General features: G+C 40.0%; 1 protein-coding gene across 2 annotated transcripts in view; it reads right to left on the bottom strand.

Moving 5' to 3' along the window:
- The window catches only part of LGR4 (leucine rich repeat containing G protein-coupled receptor 4), a 110,264-nt gene that overhangs the window by 90,708 nt on the left and 1,407 nt on the right, over positions 1-18,149 (bottom strand). The gene's annotated exons all lie outside the window — the stretch shown is intronic.

Raw genomic sequence — 18,149 nt, 5'->3', positions numbered from 1 at the left:
GATCCGCCCACCTCAGCCTCCCAAAGTGCTGGGATTACAGGCATGAGCCACCGCGCCTGGCCAAGAGGAACTTTTTAAATTTTGTTTTGCATTGCTTAAGATGGATTCATATTCCTATAGATATTGACTAATTATCTTAATATCTAAATTTCATTCCAGCCTTCCCTGGCTACCCTACTTTAACAGCAAACCACCTTCATCTTGCTTTATTTTCCTTGGCAGTATTTAATATTACCTGACCTTTTATATTCATTGTGCTTATTTACTGTCTACCACTAACCCCCATCCCCCTGCCAGGTAAGTTACAGGAGTGCAAGGATGGCATCAGATACTGTTCAATTCTGTGTCCCCAGCACCAAAAGCAGTCCCTAACACATCAGACACTTAATAAACAAATGTTGAACAAATTAATTTTTAAAGTTCCGACTTATTATCTCAGTAAGTAATTATTATTTTAAAGTTGAAAGAGTACTGATTCTGTAAACCAAAAATAAAATTCTAAGGGCCCCAACCTTCTGAATGGAACCCTCCTCTTGGCCAAAGGCATTCCAAAGTTAACCTGAAAAACTAGTTCAGAACATGATGGGAAGGGGAAGTTGGACATGCCTCATTATATCCTACACCCTTTTGGAATTCAGTAAGAGCCAACCAGCATTAGCACCAACACAGACCTGAAGACTTAAAAGAAACATTTATAATACAATCTATTCTCTTTGAAGCCTGCTACCTGGAGGCTTCATCTGCATGATAAAACTTTGCTCTCCACAACCCCTTATCATTGGAAATAGGACATTCCTTTCTATTTATTCCAGGCTTTTAGATAATAACTAAACTCTTTCAGCCAATTGCCAATCAGAAAATTTTTAAATCTACCTATAACCTGGAAGCTCCCTGGCTTCAAGTTGTCCCGCCTTTCCAGATCAAACCCATGTACATCTCACAGGTATTAATTGATGTATTATGTCTCCCTAAAAAGTATAAAAGTAAGCTGTACCCCAACTACGTCTTCAAGACTGCCTGTGGCTGTGTCACAGGCAAGTCCTTAGCCTTGGCAAAATAAACTTTCTAAATTGATTGAGATCTGTCACAGATACTTTTGGGTTGACAATTCCATGAACCACTATACAAATATTTGTAGCTCTCAAAGAATAGTTTGAATAAATAAAATTATTGACCAGGCACGGTGGCTCATGCCTGTAATCCCAGCACTTTGGGAGGCCAAAGCAGATAGATTGCCTGAGGTCAGGAGTTTGAGACCAGTCTGGCCAAGATGGTGAAACCCTGTCTCTACTAAAAATACTAAAATTTAGCCAGATGTGGTGGCATGCACCTGTAATCCCAGCTACACGGGGGGCTGAGGCAGGGGAATTGCTTGAACCAGGGAGGTGGCGGTTGCAGTGAGCCGAGATCGCGCCACTGCACTCTAGCATGGAAGACAGAGCAAGACTCTGTCTCAAAAAAAAAAAAGCAAAATTATTTGCATTAAACATTTTTATTCACCTCCACAAACTATCTCCTACAATTTCAACAAAGTACTGAGCCCAAGGAAAACTGGGAAGACAAGGAAGAAGCACAGGAAATTTTATCTTGCCATCCAACAGACACAAGCCACAGCAACACAAGTCAAAAGTCTCACTAAATGTTAATATTAAATTAAATGTTAAAGATTAACACAGTCAAAGAAAGGATCATCTCTTCTGATAATGCTCTTCCATTTGCCTTGTCTCTCTTTCTTTCTTTCTTTCCTTCCTTCCTTCTTCTTCCTTTCTTTCTTTCTTTCTTTCTTTCTTTCTTTCTTTCTTCTCTTTCTTTCTTTCTTTTTTCCAGGTCTCACTTTGTCACCCAGGCTGGAGTGTAGTGGCACCATCATAGTTCCCTGCAGCCTCAAATTCCTGGTCTCTAAGTGATCCTCCTGTCTCAGCCTTCTGAGTAGCTGAGACTACAAGTGTGTGCCACCACACCAGGCTAATTTATTTTTTGTACAGATGGGGTGTTCCATTTTTAACATACCCTGGAGTGCTATAAATGATTCTTGTCATGTCATACAACTAAATGTAACTGGATTTCTCCCCCATTAAATGAGGAATTGGAGCCAGATCAACTGCCAGCTCTTAATAGAAGTACACTGAGAAGGGAGGAAAAGTCTAAAAAAAAAATCAACAAGAATTTGGTGTTATGATTTATGTGATTGAAAAGTTTAACAAATAATAACTACTATGTCTATAAACAGGTTAATATAATATACACCATTGGGAGAAATTGACTTTTTGCTTTTCCCATGGAACGACATAGCCTTTTTGATGGGTGGACCATAATAAACAAGAGTTTTAGATCCACTGCACTAGATGACCTTTAAGATCCTTTCCAAATCTACATTCTAAGGAGCTGAGAACACTTCAAGCACAGAACAAAACAAAACCCCTCCAGAATTAATTCCCCATCTACATAATGAGAAGTTTCCGATACCTAAGACACGTACAATGGATGAACGCCTGCCCACATTTAGGAAGAGCACTGAAAGATACTGTTATACAGCCCACTCAACCAAATAACCCTAGTCTATAAAAGCAAGATCCAACACCCTACCTGCAAAACCTCTCATTACTAGTGGTAATAAGTCCTCACTTGCCATGGTTTCTCCATCTCTAAAATGGGGAGAATAATAGCACTGCTTTAGAGGCCTATTGGGAGGATTAAATAGATAACACGTGTTATGCACTTCATTTAGTGCCTGTCATTCAATAACAGTATCATGAGCATCTAAGTTAGTAACAAGAGGATGGTGATGATATTATCTGAATGGCAGGACAGACCAGAGAGCTCTTCATGACTAAGAATGCAACGTAAGTGAAATGAGAAAGCAAAATGCTTCCAGGGGAAGAAGACAACCTTTAGAATCACCAAGCAAATGACTGTTTAGGATGAAGCTGGCTATCACGAGTACATTCAAAATTAAAACTGTGGCCACAGATTCAATCATGAATAATAGCCCTGCTGCTAAAGGAAAGAGCACACAGATCCAAATGGGAACCCATCAAGTCTGTAAAACATTAACAGCTTAATAAACATCAGCTCACACCATCAACACACACAGTGTTCGAGTCAACTAAAGAGTACCAACTAAATTAATACCAAGTTGACTAAATGAAATGCCTTGGGGGAAAAAAAAGGCTCATGGGTGATTCACTTTTATGCTGAATTTCCTATAAAAACATCTTCAATAGGAGAGGCAGGAAATTCCAGTGAGTGAAAGGGGGCAGCTATATGGAAACCATCATACTGCACATTTTGCTTTTTAATCTACTGCAAAGTTTTGGTTTAAAGGAGCACATTCAGAAATTTGCTTCTTTAGAAACAGAAAAGTGAGTCCGCTAACAGATCTGATCCTCATATACCGTGTAAGTGAAGTCCACGGAAGAAAGAAAAAGCAAGTCAAAAAGCATATGACTGATACTTTCCAGACACACACAAAAAAACACTATTAACATGGGAAATGATGTGAAAGCTTTTAAACAAGTATGTATAAAAAGCAAAAAGACTAAGTTAGAGATACTTTTTAAAAGTTCTGCTACAAATAACAGATAACTTCATTTTACACAATAGATTTTGAATCTATTGTGTAGATTTTTGACTCCAAATCCAGTCATAGTCTCCCAGTGTATGCAGACATACAGATGTATGTGTGCTTTTTGGGTACACATTTTTTTCTGTTCTGATTTTTTTTTCCTGTAATAACCTGTAGCGTCTCACCATTTTGTTTCTCATTTCACCTTTTCCTCTTCTGATAAATTGTCAAATATCTAAGCAAACTACAGGGATGAACAAACTTAAATATGGAACACCTGAGCTTCACAAACTACCACCCACTAACTGTGGGATATTTGGACAAGTTACCTAATCCTTTTAAATTCCAGTTTGCTCAGTGATAAAATGGGAATCCTGCCATGGACCAAGATGGTTACTGTGGAAATTCTAGTTAGCACATGTAAAATGTGTAATATATAGGTAGGCCCAGCAATTCTTCACTAAATTTCCATTTTTAAAAAAATCAGACATTCCAAATATGAATGCATTAATAATTCAAACTTTTTTCACTGTAAGCAAAATGCTTCACATTAGGGTAATTTCTACAGGAGTCTCTGGCAGGGATTACAGCAACTGCTAGGTATCATAAAAGGAGCTAAGAATTCTTCTCTTTTAAAAGCAGACATTCTCAGCATAGAGGAGTTTAAAGAACTTAAAGAAAGCAGACATTTAAACAAAATCAGTTTTTAACAGCTTTTGCTAATACTACATACCATGCTAACAATATATTGTGACTATAAGTAATTGGTGATAACAAACCTCACCACAGTCTAAGACATTAAAATTGAGACCAACATTTTCTTATAAATATACATTTACCATATGACCCAGGATCTCACTCTAGGTATTTACGCAAGTGAAATAAACAGCTATGTTCATATAAAAACTCTATGTGAATATTTATGGTGGCTTTATTTATAATAGCCAAAAAACTAGAAATAGGGCAAATGTCCCTCGACTGGTGAATGGAGAAACAATTTATAGTATACGTACACAATGGGACACTCCTTAGCAATGAAAATGAGTACTGCAAGGCACAGTGGCTCACACCTGTAACCCCAGCACTTTGGGAGCCAGGGCAGGAGGATCATTTGAGGCCAGAAGTTCAAGACTAGCCTGGGAAACACAGCAAGACCCCACCTCTGCAAAAAATAAAAAAAATTAGCCAGGCATGGTGGCACATGCCTGTAGTCCCATCTATTTGGAGGGCTAAGGTAGGAGGACTGCTTGAGTCCAGGAGTTAGAGGCTGCAGTGAACTGTGATCATGCCACTGTGCTCCAGCTTGGGCAACAAAGCAAGTCCCTTTCTCAAAAAGGAAAAGAAAAGAAAGTGAGTATTACATATTAATATATGCAACATGTTAGAATCTCAAATGCAGTATGGTGAGTAAAAGAGGCCAGACGCAAAAGGCTACACTGTTTTATTACATTTATATGGCATCCTAATAAAGGCAAAACCACATAAAGTGAGGAAACCAAGGTAGAAAACAGTTCAGCAGTTGTCAGAGGTTGGAGGTGAAGAGAGGAGATAACTACAGTAGGCATGGAAATTCAGCAAGTGAAGAAATGCTCTATATCTTCACAGTGATGGTGGTCACATGACTGTATACATTTTGAAACTCACAGAACTGAACACTAAAAAGGATGACTTTTAAAATTGAGGAGATTGGGGGAGTTTTCTCTATAAATTCATAGTTTTTTTGTTTTCTTAATTTTTTTAAATTTTTTTTTTTTTTTGAGATGGAATTTCGCTCTTTTCACCCAGGCTGGAATGCAATGGCACGATCTCAGCTCACTACAACCTTCGCCTCCTGGGTTCATGCAATTCTCCTATCTCAGCCTCCCGAGTAGCTAGGATTACAGGCACCCATCACCATGCCCAGCTAATTTTTGTATTTTTAGTAGAGATGGGGTTTCACCATGTTGGCCAGGCTGGTCTCGAACTCCTGACCTCAGGTGATCCACCCACCTCGGCCTCCCAAAGTGCTGGGACTACAGGTGTGAGTTACCGTGCCGGGCCTTGAATTCATAGTTTTGAAAGTCAGGGAAGCAGTCAAAGTAAGGAAGATGGAACATCTAAGATTAAACCATTTATTTTAGGATAAAAATATGGAGGCAATAAATAAAAAGGGAACCACAAATAGATTCATTTATGAAGAACTATAAAACAGAAACTTTTAAAAATTTAACCTTAAATGAGCCAATAAATTTAAAGGAAATCTATTATAATCAAGAACTACAAAAGGAATCACTCTTATGAGAAAATGTGAAAGGCAATAATTTCTTTTAGCACGTTGTTATTCAGCTTATGTTCAGTAATGATACTAAGGACCATCAGAAACAACTTCTAGAAGAGATGTCTATATAAATTTAAATATGTGGCTATAGCTGAGATAAAATAATCAACAGGACCTTGCTTCCTTTTAGATAAATCATCAACTTCTGTCAAAACCAGTCTACATGTCTGAAAAACAATGAAACTAGAAACTCAGGCTGCAGTAACTTGAGGGTTGGGAAGGACTCTGATGAAATGGATGTCATTACTTCCTCTGCCAACGTCATAAATCTTCTTATCCTTGGATGTCACAATGGGGGTTTTTTCCTCCTTCTGGAATGCCACCTCAGCCAGGATGGTGTGAAGGGCAAATTCTTTTTTTTTTTTTTTTTTTTTTTTTTTTTTTTTTTTTTTGAGATAGAGTCTTGCTCCATCACCCAGGCTAGAGTGCAGTGGCGCGATCTCGCCTCACTGCAACCTCCACCTCCTGGGTTCAAGTGATTCTCCTGCCTCATCCTCCCAAATAGCTGGGATTACAGGTGCCCACCACTGCACCTGCCTAATTTTTGTATTTTTAGTAGAGACGGGGTTTCACCATCTTGGCCAGGCTGGTCTCGAACTCCTGACCTCATGATCCACCCACCTCGGCCTCCCAAAGTGCCGGGATTACAGGCATGAGCCACAGCACCTGGCCGGCAAATTCTTTTAACACAGAATAAGCGCTGAGGGTCTGGGTGCAATGGCTCACTCCTGTAATCCCTGGCGAAGGCAGGTGGATCACCTGAGGTCAGGAGTTCGAGACCAGTGGGGCCAACATAGTGAAACCCCGTCTCTACTAAAAATACAAAAATCGGCCAAGCGTGGTGACATGTGCCTGTGGTCCTAGCTATCCGGGAGGCTGAAGCATGAGAATTACTTGAACTGGGAAGCAGAGGCTGCAGTGAGCCGAGATGGCACCACTATGCTTAAGCCTGGGCAACAGAACAAGACTCCGTCTCAAAAAAAAGAATAAGAGCTGAGAAAGGAATTAACTTACCCTTCTATTTCATGTTCTTGACCATCTCCTGTCACACCTGCTGATGAGCCTCCATACTATAGCTTCAGATGCCACAGACCAAAGCCCTCAATGCTAGCTGAGCTGAAACCGAGCCCCCAAGTAGAAGGCTAATACTATATGCAACGGAAACCTTTAAAGGTCATTGCAGCAGTGTTTGGCTAGCAGGACAATGATCAATTGATCTCTTTCTGTGGACTGACAAGAAGATAAACATAAAGGCAGGCAGTCTTCAAGGCCTACCCTACTGGGAATTCAAGCATCTGTGATCCCAACACACACCACATATCAAATCTGGGAGAGCAATACCCAAATCCCCTGTGCTCACACATACACAAATGTCCTTTGGTGAAATACATGATTAGGTGGAAAACCCATCAGAGAAGCAGACCATCCTAAGTTAATTCAAACTGATATTAGAAATTGATTTATCCAAAACAAGGGATTTTCTTTCTACAGAATGTAATGAGGCTCTGGAAAACACAGTTTGATTGCTAACAGCAGAGCCTGTGGTTTGTGCACAGATTTGCCAACCTACCATGAAGTATGAAGCGTTCTGCTGCATGCCCTCACAGCCCCAGACTCTGTGTGTGAAGGGTAGGAATGAAATATTCCATATGTTTTCTTTGTCAGTGACATGGCTATTGAAAGCAAGGCCACGGTGGTCTCCCTGCTGAGGGACTGGGTCAAGCTATTCATGTGTAACCAGGCAGATGTCAAGATGGTAATGGGAAAAACATCTCAAACTTTTTTTTTTTTTAAAGAAAGAGACCCACGGTAGAAAATGCACAACTGTATTTGAAACACTCAGCCAATCTAAATAGGTTGTGAGTGCTACTGCATACGTTAGCTACTATTCTGGCTTTATAATTCATGTTTAAATCAGGTCTGAATCAAAACTCAGAAAAGTTTTTAAAGTTTCTGAGAAAGATTTAACCATGCTTAAGAATGTCATATAATTTTTTAAAAATATGTAATACTTTAAAGAAAGGATTTTAGTTCTAAATTTACTTTTAAGATAATAAGCTTTTCTTTAGCCACAAAACCAAGCATTAATCTCAAATGTAAAAAAAAACACAGGAGCACAGTGGCTCACACCTGTAATCCCAGCACTTTCGGAGGCTGAGGCAGGAGGATCGCTTGAGGCCAGGAGTTCGAAACCAGCCTAGACAACAAAATGAGATCTTATCTCCATAAATTAAAAAAAAAATAAAAAACACATAGGTATCCAATAACCAGTAAAATCGTAAAAGAAATACTTTCAAGATACTTAAAAAGTTCTTTTGTAATCTGCATATTTCTAGAACCAAAGTGATGTAAAGAATAAGAATGCAGCCAAATTGTCCATGATAAGTAAATCTTACCCATCTTCTACATCAAGTTTGTCCAACCCACAGCCCACAGGCCGCATGCAGCCTAGGACAGCTTTGAATGCAGCCCAACACAAATTCATAAACTTTCTAGAAACATTATGAGATTTTTCTGCACATTTTTTTTTTTGTTTTAGCTCATCAACTATTGTTACCGTTAGTATATTTTATGTGTGACCAAAGACAATTCATCTTCCAGCGTGGCCCAGGGAAGCCAAAAGATTGGACACTCCTGCTCCTTATGTCCACATGGAAAGAAAGAAAGTGATCTAAGAAACTACAGTGGGCTCTCATTGGCATGAAGGTTCCCAAAGACTGAGTTAGGAATTTTTTTTTTTTTTTTTTTTTTTGAGGTGGAGTCTCACTCTGTCGTCCAGGCTGCATCTTGGCTCACTGCAACCTCCCCCTCCCGGATTCATGCAATTCTCCTGCCTCAGTCTCCCAAGTAGCTGGGATTACAGGTGCCCGTCGCCATGCCAGGCTAATTTCTTTTTTGTATTTTTAGTAGAGACAGGGTTTCACCACACTGGCCTGGCTAGTCTCTAACTCCTGATCTCAGGTAATCTACCCGCCTCGGCCTCCCAAAGTGCTGGGATTACAGGCGTGAGCCACAGCCCCCAGCCACTGAGTTAGGACTTTTAATGAAAGTCCTCAGTGTTGCAAAGTCTGGAAGTAGAAAGTCAGTATCTACAGATCACATTGACACTGTCTTTAAAGGATGGGCTATCATACGCCCATTTCCTCTGAAGAGAAACCCTGCGTTCCCATATTAGGACAGCATCTTTCTACTTGACCAGCCATCTGGTCCAGGAAGGCAGCAACAAGTTACAGAGACCCAGGCAAAAATGTAAAATTTCCCTTGAGCTCCCTCCTCCAGATAAACTGTACCTCTCCTCCATAAGGCTTTCTTGTTAGAGGGAAGTAGCACCATCTACAAGAAGGTATCTTTATAAAATGAGATGTACTACTGTTTCTCTGCCAGGGTCTTCATGGATTTTTGCATGAAAAATCTACCAGATGAGTAGCCTTTTTCCATTAGCACAGTGGCTCACCTGTGAAGTCTGTGGGCTTTGAACCTGATATACATTCAAAGAACTAAAGAAACAGGGTTAGAATTTTAATTCACTGTTATAACACACAGACAACGGCTTAGTCACTCCCACAAGAAATGACAACAAATTGCGTTCTCACTCGGTGTCACTCAAAAAAGTCATGCTGAAGCGTTTCCTTGGTGCAACCCTGAAGATAATGCAAGCTGCCTCTTCTTGCACATGGGGAATGCTAAGTATAAAGTGGTTAAGTGACTTGCCCAAGCTCTACTATGTCCTCCTGAACTTGGATGTCTTCATTTCCTCTGCCAGACTCTTAAAAAAAAAAAAAAAGAAAGGAAAAAAACCGTTTTTGAAAATCTATTCATAAAAATATGCCTACAAAAGAAGGCTGAGGGCCTGGCGCAGTGGCTCATACCTGTAATCCCAGCATTTTGGGAGGCCAAGGCAGTCAGATCACTTGAGCCCAGAAGTTCAAGACCAGCCTGGGCAACATGGTGAGACCCTGTCTCTAAAAAAAAGAAAAATACAAAGCATGGTGGCGCTTACCTGTAGTCCCAGCTACTTCGGAGACTAGGAAGGAGGATGCCCTTAGCCTGGGAGGTTGAGGCTGCAGTGAGCCATGATTGCACCACTGCACTTCAGCCTGGGTGACACAGTGAGATCCTGTCTCAAAAATAAAAAGACTGGGGAGTTGACAGTAACATAAAAAGCTAGATGACATGACCATGGACTCAAAATGAACTTGGAGAATGGAAGGCCAACAAGAAAACTTTTCCTTGTAGAAAAAATTAAGATGTTTAAAAACTAATCAAATGAGATAAATAGCAGAAATAGCAGAGAAGGGATGAAAACTAAGATTATGATAAACTGCTAAATATCAGTTAATAAACCCATAATATATAATATTTAAAACATGACACTTGGCTGGGCGTGGTGGCTCACACCTGTAATCCCAGCACTTTGGGAGGCTGAGGCGGACAGATCACCTGAGCTCAGGAGTTCGAGGGCAGCCTGGCCAACATGGTGAAACCCCGTCTCTATTAAAAATACAAAAATTAGCCGGGTGTGGTAGCGGGTGCCTGTAATCCCAGCTACTCGGGAGGCTGAGGCTGGAGAATCACTTGAACCCAGGAGGCGGAGGCTGCAGTGAACCGAGATCGTGCCACTGCACTCTAGCCTGGGCAACAATAATGAAACTCCATCTCAAAAAAACAAAACAAAACAAAAAAAATGACAAAGATATTTGAAATGTATTAAATTCATTTAATGTTCCCTTCTTATGAACTCTGATTAAATTAAGTAAGAATTCTGCATACACTTCAACTTGTGTGAGAGAAGGAGATCCTGAAGGGCAACTAAAGAGCAATTATCACATTTAAAATATGCAAAATCTGGATTAATTTAGTACCTAAAACAGAAGGCTGAAGAGCACATGAACAGTTTCTACGAACTGAAATCTGAAGGTCCACAGTTAACATATCTGCTTTCTCTCCCCTACTACAGGAAAGAGTTGATAGGCTAGCCTAAGAGTTCCTGTTAAGTTACTCAAGAGAGAGTGTTCTCTCATTTTCTGGAGAATTATTCTGCAAAAATGCAGCTCTCTGAGATGGTTTGCACACAGGAGAAGCCTGGCAATCTAGAATGGAGTGGCAACCAGGAGTTTCCTCCCTCCTGAAAATAGCTGGTCTGCCTAGCCCTTCATATATCACCCTTATGGTTTCTTCAAAGGCTTCTAGGCATACGGCTGATCCCTTAGGGAAATGGGAGAAACCAGGAAGTTAGCCATAGCCCACTCCTTACTCCCTAGAGTTTCAGAGAAGAGATCGCCAGTTTGCAAACACACCTCCCATTCAGCAACTTCAAAACCAGACACTTGAAGAGAGTGCGAATTATAAAATTCATCTCCCCTCGCATGAAAACAGCTCTAATAAAGCTCTTTAGGGGAGTTTCGATGTCACCACTTGTACTAAATGACTCTGCTGTTTACACTAAGAGCTACACAAGGAACCTCAAAGCCTGAGGGGAGTGGAGAAGTGTGACCTGAAGCAATCCCAGGCACATTCCTTAGCTATGCCTAGTACAGCTCCAAGGTAAGGAGCTATCTCCCTGCCAAATTTATGTCACTCTTCTTAGGAAGAAAAATTTCCCCAAATAGAACTTTAAAAATATAAGGGGATAGACAGAATCTAACTTGTTACTTTTTCTGGATATCGGGTTCTACATTCTGATTCAAATACCAAAAGTATTTTGCTGCCAGGGTACAATGAGATTTTCACTCTTTCAAGGGTCAATTTTGTTTTTAAAACTTTGAAAAAAAAAAACCTGCATTCTCTTAGTGTAAATCTAGCAAACACGACCAGCTAAAGGGGTTTACATAGCCTTTTAAAAAGGCTTATCTTGATTCAGAATACTTAATTACAAATTAAATATAAGGAATAAAGAACCACTAAATGTCTTGTAATATATTAAATATGCTTCCTCTGCACATTTTCTCACTAGCACAAACAGCAGGCCAGCCTGCGATCTAAACGTATACCCAATCTTGGCCCAGCTGCCTCCCAAAATATCTATGGTTTACGTTTCCTTACAAGGATATGCTTATATTCTTATGAACCAACATGTTGCCACAGGAGGGTGGTTCAATGCCTTACCCATAAGATCTTTCATGACAGAAAGCTAAGAAGTATATATATTTTAATTATTCATTTCTGGGACCTGGACCATTAGAAAGGCATTGCTGAACCTCGGTCACTTGCATCTAAAATAAGAGGTGCATAATGCCAAATCTTGTGGTTGGGGGAAGACCAGGCTAGTGAGCTTTTTTGACAATTAAAATACGTAATGGTATAAAAAATATATTTTAGAGATTAAAACCAACCAACCCAATCATTCAGAGTTTTAATTGCCTGGACACGACACAGAATATTTTAGTATGCTTTAAAAATCTTGCTAAAAATAGCTCAGCCATACACAAAGTTTAATAACAAATATTTGTCTATGTGTGAGTGAACTCAGAGTATACTGCCACACAATTACATCTTGCAATTTAAAAGAGGTGTTTGAATACTAACTTGTTAGTCTTTGGAAAGTTGAGAAGTTATTAACTGTACATGAGCTAAAAAATCGCGATCTGTCTCATGCTAAGACTGATCCCTAAACTCAATTTTTAACTCACCCAATTTTAGACAATAGAGTTGACACCTAGCATACCGTGTGACCATCAGGTGCTGAAAAGCACAAAAGAAATGTCAAGAGAGGCAGACGAATTAGCCATTGTGTGAGAGTACTGATTTGCTAAATGTCCTAGATTTTTTTTCTTCACTGACAGGATTTACAATTACAGCATTTTATCATCTTCAATCAAGCTTTTAAAAAACCACACTTCACCGAACAAAGTTGGGGGAAAAAAGAAAAAAGTCATCCATATTCTTAAACAAGCTTTAACATTGCCAACAACTTGAAGGCCGCACGGGACGGTTAAATAGCAAGCTAGGTAACATATTTCTCACTCCAAAACCTTGAGATCAAGTTTAAAAAATTAAAAGAGCAAAGCTGTCTTATAAAGAATACTCTAAGTTACATTACTTTTATTTTTCAGAGTTAAAGGCACATTTGGCAGGGTTTTAACTTTTAACCCAAGTATACCAACAAATACTGTACTTTTATAGATATTTATCTTTTCTTAATAGAGAAAAGGTGACAGACAGTCTTAAAAATATTTCCATAAATTACTAAATGATTCTTACAACTTTACTTAATATTCTACTCAGATTCACAGAAATTCAAAGCAAAGAGAGAGGCATTAGCCATCATCTAGTCAAATGTCCATTATTTATTGATTAGAAGAATGAGAATAAAAGGCACAATCAAGGAGACCAGAAACCAAAATCCAAACTTGCAGGCTGCCAGTACTTTCCATTATTATAAAGATGACTAAAATAAGAAGCTGAGAGATAGACTTGACAGAAACAGAGGCCAAGAATATGCCTAAACTTGCCTGGATCCACCTACTAATACAGAACTTTGATCTTTCCTAAGAGATTAAGTTGTCAAATGTTACCTTACAATCCTAATGTTAAGAGCCAAGGGCCTGGACATTAAACACTTACGATACCATAACCGGCACAGCATTTAGTTTGACTGGAAATTATAAAACATTATTGGTTACTGCAAGTGTTAAAGAACCCTAAGTGAGGGAATTACTGGTTCATGTCTTTTTCTTTTTTTTTCTTGAGAGGAGTCTCACTCTGTTGCCCAGGCTGGAGTGCAGTGGCACAATCTCAGTTCACTGCAACCTCTACCTCTGGGGTTCAAGAGATTCTCCTGCCTCGGCCTCCCAAGTAGCTGGGACTACAGGCATGCACCACCAACCCCGGCTAATTTTTTTTATTTTAAGTAGAGACGGGGTTTCACCATGTTGGCCAGGCTGGTCTTGAATTCCTGACTTCAAGGGATCTACACACTTTGGCCTCCCAAAGTGTTGGGATTACAGGCGTGAGCCACCACACCTGGCCTCAAGTCTTAAGAATTGCTCAGATCATATCCAGTACACTTTTGCCTGTGAGGCATGAGTTCCCCATGCAATGTAAATATCCCAGGTGAACTGGACAACTGGAGGAGTCTCTTGGTGGGTGAGAGATTCTACAGTTTAGACACGTATACTTCATTTAACACAATAGAGAGGACCCAAGGAATGTATAAAAATCAAATTAAGGCCAGGCACGATGGCTTATACCTGTAATCCCAGCACTTTGGGAGGCCAAGGTGGGTGGACCACGAGGTCAGGAGTTCAAGACCAGCCTGGCCAAGATGGTAAAACCCCGACTCTACTAAAGATACAAAAAAATTAGCCAGGCATGGTGGCGGATGCCTGTAATCCCAGCTACTCGGGAGGCTGAGACAGAGAATTGTTTGAACCTGGGAGGTAGAGGTTGCAGTGAGCCGAGGTCATGCCACTGCACTCCAGCCTGGGCAACAGAGCAAGAGTCTGTCTCAAAAAAAAAAAAAAAATCAAATTATATAGAGAACAACAACAAAAAACACTTTTGGCAGTAAGAGTTGTTGACTTGTTTTACAGATGAGGAAAATAAGGTCCTGAAGGGTTAAGAATATGACTCATTCAAGGTCACTCCTGTGAATTATTGACAGATCTGGAACCCAGCTCTCCCTATGCCTGGCAGAATATTTTTTCCTTGCTTATATGTAAAGAGAACCCATGGTTCACTAGTTTGGAAAATAAAGGACCTATACTTAAAGATATTCATACATCGTTCTTGTTTTGAACAAAGTTCACTTGTATATAAAACTAACACATCTCTAGAAAGACACACAACACAAACTAAGCCAACAATTGATTTCTGTAATTCAGAAATCAAAAGATAACAAAACTCTACCATCAATAAATACAAACATGTAGCCACTGATTACTGACCTGACCTGCCAGGAAATACACAGTAGATATCAGAGAATACATAAAAAAATACTTTCAAATGGTATTAGTAAAAGAAGAAAGGTGCTTGGAGTAGTGAAAAAAAATATATATATATATACCTTAGGGAAGAATCTGAGATGATCTTTCCAAAAGGAGATTCTTTAAAAACACTTTAAAGTCCTTCAGGTAACTCAATTCTATATAAAAAGCTCAACAACCTGCTCATGTGCAGGATACATACACTGTGAAGGCTTGAGAGATTATGACTAATTAGATGGAAGTAAGGATGTTGAGTAACTTTTTGTACAGTCTCCAAATTACTGAAACAGAGTGATTTTATTTTCCAAGTGTTAAGCCATACCCACAGGAAACAACCGGGGCTATTCTACCCTAGCAAAGTGCCTTAGCTAGTCATGCATTCTGCAACAAGTCTCCATGGCAAATTTCCTAACACACACTTCTAAACACAAAGAACTCCTCCAAGTAATAAATAGGTTGGTGTGAGTTCAACTAAAAGGATATTCTGCTACTCCTGGGATGTTTTTATGAGAGGATCATAACCTTATTGTCACCTTGCCACCCTAAAATTTGTAAAAAATATAAAGTCATAGAACTTCTGGAAGTAAGCAGAAGCCTTAGAGGTGATCAAGTGAATCCAATTGCTTCACTTTTCAGATGAGGAAATTGTCACGGAAAAAAAAAAAGTGAATGACTTGCCCAAGGCCATTCAACTACTCAGTGGCATAGTAAAGCTATGATCAAGGACTCAGGTCCACCACTTTCTTCCTCAAGTCACAGAAATAGCCTTGCTAATCTTAAAACTATGTGCCAAACATAACCTAGGACGTGCAAATTTGTGCTCAAGGTCTATGTTTCTCAAACACTGTAGCAATAACACAAAAACCAGAGGACTCACATACACATTCTCCTCCCCATGACTTCATCTCTTCTCCCAATCTTGGAATGTAGGTGATTGAGTTATTACCACAAATACAGTAATAACCTTGAATCCTTCTGATTAAACTTTGGAATTTTAATATTAGTAAGATTACTGCTTTGAACACTCCTCAGGGTGAATTGTGACAGGCCAGTGCATTGTGACACAAGATTGAACATTGTTGTTCAAAAACATAAATAGTCGCTACAGGTGCAGCAAATGGTGTGAATACAGGAATCCCATTCACAGTACTGAGGATCACATCTGACGCTGTCCCCAGACTCCGGTAAAGCGGCTTTCACCAGGAAATAGACACTGTTAGACTGAACAAGTTTCAACCAGCCTCAAGGAGAAGAAGCAGGTATTCTCTCTCTGGGACCTTCTCAAATCTGGACAAAAGGCTCAGTGCTGAGAATGTTGAATCTGAAAATCCCCTGTGGGAATGGTGTCTGAACTCCATGCCACGGTTCTGCTCCTCGGTGTGGCCTTGCATCCTTATTTATTCACTCCAGCATTTTTAAGTGCCTCCTGTGTACCAGGCTCTGGGGATCCCAAGCTGAGTAAAATAAAATCACTGCTCTGTCAGTCCCAGGATCTCTGAGTGGAATGCACCCCCCGCCCCTGTCCCCAGGGAAGGTGAAAGCACTACTCCAGGACAAGCCATTGAGCAATGAGAAGAAAATGAAGAACTCTGATTAGTAATTATAGTCTCATCTTTTTAACTTCTACTTTCATGATTGTAATTTTCCGTATAACTACAGAGGTTTTTGGTTCACATGCTCCAGCAATTAAGGATAGGTGAACAAACGCTTAGAGACCACGGAACTAGTCTCCTGATGTGTAACTGTATCTCAGTAAAGCTGCGATGGGAGAGCAGACTGGAAGTACCTGGAAAAAGACTCTAGATGATCACATGTCCCATATATGATCGACTGGAGTGTGCAAACCTGCAGCACTGGCCTCGCTTCATACATTGCTTTTGAGAATCACTGAATGAGCTAGTTTCCCCATGAGTAAAATGCAAATATGCTGCCCTTGAAAATCCTTTTAGAGAGGGTGGTTATATATATTTTTGAGGGCGAAATGAGTACTAGGGAGAGATAAGGAGTCACCAGAATGTACGATCACTCTACCTATAGGTCCCAAATCTAAGAAAATAAAACACATTTGCACACCACCAAAGCTCAGAAAGTGCTAAGATAATGCTAGTTTAGGCACTCTAATTTAGACTGGTACCAATTATTTTTCTGTTTCCTAAGCCATGAACACTAACTTATTTTAAGGCCCAAAGTTGAAGATACAGCATTTCACTACCTTCAGTGAGTTCTACCAGAAGATGCTTTGGAGAGAGGAGTATGCTCTCATAAAATTGTGATTATTTCTCTGTGGTTTTAGATACTAATGTAAAACAGCCCGTTTCCTTACAGGACAAGTCTACTCACTAACATGTGAGGAATCTGCTAAACGAGGTCTTTACAACTAGTCAAAATAGTAAAATTGTGCTTTTCTATTCTATGCAGAGCCTTGCAAGAGTTTCAGGTAAAGGTACCTTTCTTTCTGCACGAATTCCCTAAACGTTTCTAGAGAACTTGGGGAAAAATTAGTCCCATTTCCTCTCAACAGGTCTTCTTTCTGTTGATTCAATCAATTCCTGCTCAAACTTTCCCACTTAATGTAACTTTATGACCAAAATGCTCTTCACTGCAAAGTTAACTTTTTTTTTTAATGACAAGTTAAACTTCACTATACTGAAGAAAAAAAAAAAGACCTCAAATACATAACTAAAACTAACCTGAGACAGGAAAAATACCAAATGGGGAGGGGAAGGCTGAAGGTGGAAGAATGAAACAGGTTCCAAGACAACAGGCCTCGATGCTCACTAAAAGTCCATCCAAGAAGGGCAAGCGGAACACCTTTGCCACCACCCACCTGGAAATACAGCAATGCTCCTGCCTGCATAAAGAAGATTTCTTCACGGGGTCCTTTAAAACTGTCTATTTCTAAGAGGTCCCTTCCACTATAGGTAAAAGGAAATTCCCTCTACCCTAGGGCCCCTCAGGATCCCTTCCTCTCTCACACGTTTCTTCGACTGCTCCTGATTTAAGCATTCAGCTGGCCACGCAACACAAGAAGCAATAAGAACACACAAGCCCTGCCCTCAGTCACACTGTTCCTTCTCTATCCGTGGCCTTTGCCACCACCTCCACAACCTAGTTGAGATTCCTCTTCTTTTCTCAAGGGAACGTCTAAAGCTCTCAAGTCCCTGTTTTAGCAGGGAGATTTTGGAAGTCCGAAACATTTGAGTGTTTCTCTCGATCTCAGGGAGCTCAAAAGAAAAGATCTGCTGGCTGCGTGAAGGTGCATTAGAAACCTGCTGCTACCTTGCAGCCTGGGTTGAGCATATGCTCCGGAACTTGCTTCTCTTCCAACATCCTGCACCTCTCA

The sequence above is a fragment of the Symphalangus syndactylus genome, chromosome 6 (genome assembly GCF_028878055.3).
Source record: "Symphalangus syndactylus isolate Jambi chromosome 6, NHGRI_mSymSyn1-v2.1_pri, whole genome shotgun sequence".
In the NCBI taxonomy this organism is placed as follows: domain Eukaryota; kingdom Metazoa; phylum Chordata; class Mammalia; order Primates; family Hylobatidae; genus Symphalangus; species Symphalangus syndactylus.
The sequence above is the reverse complement of the archived record's forward strand: the minus strand, read 5'-3'. Positions and strand labels throughout refer to the sequence as shown.